Source organism: Varanus komodoensis, unplaced genomic scaffold (assembly GCF_004798865.1).
Source record: "Varanus komodoensis strain SLA01 unplaced genomic scaffold, ASM479886v1 scaffold17, whole genome shotgun sequence".
Classification (NCBI taxonomy): Eukaryota; Metazoa; Chordata; class Lepidosauria; order Squamata; family Varanidae; genus Varanus; species Varanus komodoensis.
In genome coordinates this window covers 14,101,611-14,107,610 of record NW_025335505.1, presented here as the reverse complement: position 1 = coordinate 14,107,610, position 6,000 = coordinate 14,101,611, and the positions used below count along the sequence as shown (strand labels likewise).

General features: G+C 35.1%; 1 protein-coding gene across 2 annotated transcripts in view; it reads left to right on the top strand.

The window, feature by feature from the left end:
- Nucleotides 1–543: 543 nt before the first annotated feature.
- LOC123021653 (cadherin-19-like) overlaps nt 544–6,000 on the top strand; it is a 70,059-nt gene continuing 64,602 nt past the window's right edge. For both annotated transcript variants that reach the window (XM_044426627.1, XM_044426626.1), the window contains exon 1: nt 544–741. The gene's annotated coding sequence lies outside the window, so the exon portion shown is untranslated. The remainder of the gene's footprint in view (nt 742–6,000) is intronic.

The following is a 6,000-nucleotide window of genomic DNA, read 5'->3' as shown; positions in this document are numbered from 1 at the left end:
CTGCAATAGAGGACTTATGGCCATTCTGCATGATTCCAAGTTTATTTATTTAACTATTTTCTTATATCATTGCATTTTCAAGTAAATATGTTAAAACAGATGCATCTTGGTTGTCAAATTGGAAGAAAAAGAAAAAAAGCACAAGTCAGTCATAGAGAAGAAAGAGGTATGATTATTTAACCAGTCTGAATGATTTGGTAAAGCTATGATTCAAGAGAAAACAAAAAATCTAATTTGTGTGAAATTACTCCCTTATTTCATGTAGTATTTGTAGCTGTTCTGAATTAATTAACTGTAGTCCTGAGTAAAGCCTACATGGAGGTTTTTCCCATTTTTCACTTCTAGAATGCTTCCACTGATCACCTCCTTTTCACCTCTGGTTCTTTTAAATAGGTTGTCTTTTTCCCCATAAAGGGGAAGAAATCAGTATTTGCTCATCGGAACTATCTTGCTGCATTTTAATTCTGGTTCAACATGAACATCAGAGAAGCATTATGATGATTTGCACAAAAGATCCTGTGTTTTACAAGAACACCCAAAATAGCAAGCAGTAAGCAATGACATAGCAGTGATTTTTCAAACCCAAAAGCATAAGTGGCTTTTTACTGACAGGAAATTGTTGCTTTCAAACGCTTTCAGAAGACTCCGAAGTCAAAAGAATGTCTCTTTGATTTCATCAGACATTTAAGCCATTTTTTGTATTATTCTTTTTTTAAGCTACCAAGACTTTGTGCCATACAGGTAAGTCTTCAATATTTAATAAAAATGAAAATAATCTCTGCTGGTTGTCATAAAAGAGTTGAACTGAAGCCAGATTTGAATGGAAATTTTTGGAACATCCAAACACAAATCTCCTAAGGACTTGTACTTAGAAATGGCATTTTAATTCAGATGTAGGCTTTATATATATATATACTATATATACTATATATATATATATAGTATTTTGGGTAACAGTGCAAATCATTTAGTACTCTTGGTTATTTCTGTACTACTTTTCAGAAAACAAAGTGGTTTACAATCCAGTTACAGTTAATTTCAAACTTGTAAATGCAGGAAAGATACTATTTTAAAAAGTAAGTTGGAAATTATATGATAAATCCATGGCTCCCCAATTATTTCTGTGGTCAAACATATATCTCATCAAATACGCTGGAAGGTTTTGGAAGCACTTGAAAAATCTGTCAATCTCTTTGGCCATAATGATAATGGTATAGAAAGTAACAATGACCAGCAATGACCATATCATGTTCCTATGAAAATGAAGAGGAAAAAATGTTCTTTTCAGTGACCTTTGTGTCTGAGGAACTGTCAGTGGAACTTGCTTATCCTAATATAAATAGGTTATTGCATGGACACTTACTTGTGTCTTCCAGATGTTTTGAATTACAAATTTCATCAGACTCAGCCAGCATGATCTGTGGTCAAGAAGTATGTGAATTCCAGTTGAAAACATCTGGAGGGCACAAGGTTGCCTACATCTGGGTTATGGTGTGCAAGCATGTTCCAGTTTTCTTTAATGTTATCTTTAAATGTTGTTTACCACTTTTAAGTTAAAGCACTAAAGAAACCAACTCAAAAGTGAATTTCACTGAATCAGTGCGACTGGAGTAAGAATTAATACCAATGCATTAAGGATCAGGGAATCAAATAATTTCCACTTTTGTAGACATTTTGTTTGTGTCAAGGATTTATTCTGGTGGTCAATTTCTGCTCATGGAATGCACCATTAATTCTCAAAAATGCATTCAAGCATGTGCGGGTTTGTTTGCTTTGTTTGAAAGAGCTTAATTCAGTGTTGTGGCTGTGGCAGTCAGTTATAAGCCTTGCAGGAATGAGCCCTGCTGTCTTTCTGGAGAAAAAAGTATTTATTCATTTATTCTATAAATTGAGCATTACTACAACAGTAGTCCAATCCCACAATTAGTCCTTCCTTCATTTTGGGGCATAGTTTCATAGCAGTTGATCAAATAGTCAACACCTCAAAAATTGATTGCTACATTTTTACTGAATTTTGTGCATGAAGTTCTCTCAAAAACAAGATGGGCTTTTAATGCAACAGTGCAATAGATTCTGAAGCTATTTTTCTCCAGGAAAATACTGTTAAGAAATATAACATAATTAAAGCTGCATGGATTTTTTAATTTAATTTCTATATGAAATAATGAGATTTGCCTTTGGAGATACTGACAAAGACAGCAGAAAAAGTTTCTGTGTGTGTGTGTGTGTGTACTGATTAGATGTGTATACATGAAAGCTATATAGACTGGACCAGAATATACACATATTTTCTATTTGACATCTTTCCGAATGAAAATCAATTTTTGATCGTATACAGAAGTCATCATATCCGGCAGTTCAATGAAACTTATTTCTAACTGGATACACATAGGATTCTGCTGGGTGTGTGTCTATAAACACACACACACCACATTCTATGCAACTTATTCCCAAACCTTATTGTCTGTAAAACCATGGAAACTTGAAAAATTTAATTAGCTTCAGAGGGATTTCCAATGCAGACCAAAAATGTAACTGAGAGAATTTTCATGTGGTTTTCCTCTTATTACCTCAGGCATGACAATATGACACTTCAGAAATAAATCTTACTGTCAGGTATTTGTAATGAATATAGTAAGCATTATACACAAGCTTTAGTCATAAAAGAAAAACAGTCTGATTCATCGCACTTTTCAAGCACATACTTTAATGCCATTATAAGTATTAATGCAATGTGTCATAAGGTATTGTTTTGTGCAAAGAGCCTTTTGATCATTTAAGTGAAACTTTTAAAAAATTGCAGAGGGAAAAGGAACTGCATCTAAGTTCCTTGCTTTATTGCAATTACGGTTTTTCAAAATTCCTTTGACATTTATCGTATTTCTGCTTTAAATTAGCCAACTCAGTGCAGCTGAAGATGGAAATACTGATAATTAACAAAAGTGCATCATGATTATATTTGTATTTTCTCTGTTCAAACTTATCTGTCTATTCTGTTTATATTGAACTGATTTGGTACTGCAGAGAAGTATCAACCCTTCAAGAAAAAACACTGTTTATTCAAAGTTAAAGACCTTTTTAGAGTTCTGTTTATCCAGTTGAAGGAGAGAGTTATGAGGGTCTGTTTTTGGCTGTTTTATGCCCATTTTAGTTAACAAAAAGTATCAAAATACTCAGGCAGCCATATAAAATAGAAAGGGGAAGAATGAAAAACCACAACTGTAATATTGGAGCTTTAGGCCTAAAGTCATCACAGCCCTGGGCACAGAAAGCCAACTTAAAACAGAATGCTTCACCTTATAACACCAGTTTTTGTTTCTCCACCCACAAGCAAATAGTTTCCCTTGGAATTTTGAAAGATGAAAGGTTTTTATTTTATCTCTTTGACACAGTGAGATTATTTCAGCTACAATATGTTTTTTAAGGTAGGTTGAAAATGGAATTCTGTTTCCCAAGGTGTCTAAAGCAGAAGAAATGGCAAGAGTTCCATCAAACAAAATGACTTTTACTTTGAGGAAGATCAAAACAGCAGCAGTTAAAGAACCAACAATTTTTCTTCTCTTTAAATGTCTTTTCTGTTGGAAAACTCTTATACATTTTAGGGCAGGGTGAATTCCTTATTTTATTTTAAAACTGGTTTTGACAATTAGTTTGTTTAAACCACTAAAGCTGTTACATACTACTTGGTGCTCAGTTTGAGAGAGAAATTTTCTTTTCTATTGGTTTAACAACAGGAAGGAAGGAAGGAAGGAGGGAGGGAGAGAGAGAGAGAATGAGAGAGAGAGAGAGATTACTTGTGTATATTGGACTCAGGAATGAGCACATGAAGGAAGGAACAATTCTATTCAGCTTAACAAAATGGGTTGCAAGAAACAAGTTAATTTCAGACTAATCATATTTTGTCTGGGGCTTTGGTCTTCAATAGAAAACTACAGTTCCTCCAGCTGTCAACATATAATTCTATCTGTCAACAAAGCACTTTGCCTCTAGATGAAGTGAAGCTGGTAAATACTTGTCCTGCCCGGGGTGTTGAGGAGGCAAGGTGGTACAAAATCTAAGCCCCTAACTTTAATGTGACTGCCTGTACCCAAGGGTAGCTGTCTTTCCATATCTACTCACACTGGCCAGCAGCAATCTTGCAAATGTCTCAGGATAGTCACCAAGCTCCCCAATCCTGCATTTGTCCACAAATGTTCTATTTAGCTCCATCAACCTTGATGACTGGATGACTCAAGCTAAAACCTGTAGGGTAGTCAAGAGGGTGCTTTGGCACTCAAAGGGTGCCCTGGAGTGATATGGTCAAGCTTTACAATTGTCCTCCATAGCCAGTTTTGATTGGGAATTCCTTCCAGTTCTTGGGAAGATCATAGAATAGTAGAGATGGAATGGGTCAGAAGCCCACTGCACCAACCCCCTGCAATTGCAAGACACTAAATTATACCATCACATTTAGATGACAGTCCAAATGCTTTTTTAATATCTCTTTTGGGTGAGAGCCCACAACTTCCCCAGGTAATAGGTTCGATTGTTGTACTTCTCTGACAGTCAGGAAGTTCTTCCTGGTTTCTGGTCTAAATATGGTTTCCTTTAACTTAAGTTTGTTATTCTGTGTCCTGTTCTCTGGAATGAACCAGATGAGATCTTGTCCTACTTCTTTTGTTAACCTTTCAGTTACTTGTAGAGTGCTATTGCCCCTCATAGTTTTACTCCTGAGGCTGAACATCTCAATCTTTCGTTATAGGGTTTTTCCTCCAGTCCCTGAATTATCCTTATTGCCTTTCTCAGCACCCTCTATAGCTTTCCCACATCTTTTTTTCGATGCCCCACTCTGCTCACCATTCCTTGTCTGAAGGGGACAGGAAAACTTGCATTTGCGGCTAACCACCAGGGAGGACCATCATTACTTTAAGCAAGTCCATGCATGCATGACTGCAGTTTGTTTTCTTGATTGCTCAATATTTGAAGCAGTTCAATACCTGTATGTTTTCCTTACCAATTCATTACTACACATTCAGTGGAGCTTACCTCTTAGTAAGTCGGCTTAGGGTTGCAGCCTTTGTTATCTCTGACAAAGAATTATGCCCCAATTGTGTTTTATCATCTATAAGCAGATTTAGTTCAGATTTCTGTCTGATCATATTCTTGGGCTTTGCAAGGAATACAGTATTTGCATGCACTTGTCCCTTTTGAGAGCATCTTATTTGCTGTCATTGGAATATTTGTATTTGGACCCATAGAAAACTAAGCAATCAGCACAGTTTATCTCTGTATGACATTTCCTAATGTGATTCATGCATTTGATGGGTCACTTTTTTTATGAAAATAGCCATTCTTTCCAGCTGTCTAATGATGTGGTATTTGGATCCAATTCAATTTATATGTTAACTATGATGTAAGGAGGAAAGAAAATACTTTGTGAAGGATTTCTCTCTATTTAGATTTCATTGCCTTTTTTCATTTTTCAAACTATATATTGACATATGAATTTTATTTAAGTATCAGGCTAGTGTTGACATGAATCCTGGTGTAAGAAAATGTGTTTTTATTTTTTATTATATTATTGTCCATCTTTTTCCTCCAGCAAGGAACACAGGGTGACTAACACAGTTCTCATTTTCTCCATTTTATCCTCACAAAAACCTTGTAAGATATTATTATTATTATTATTATTATTATTATTATTATTATTATTATAACATTTCTATGCCGCCCCTTGCCGAAACCTCGGGGAGGCTTACAACACGATAAAATACATTGAAATACAATAGCACATAATAAATTACCATTAAATACAAAAAATACATTGATTTACAAATATAAGATTAAAATTATCAGTATAAATAAGTAAATAAAAATATAGGAGGAGAAAGAGAAGGAAGAAGAAGTTGCCCTGGCCAGATCATATGTTTTAACAATTAAAATGATGTTTAAATAAAAAGGTCTTTACCTGGCGCCGAAAAACCAGTAACGACGGTGCCAGGCGGACCTCTTTGGGGAGTG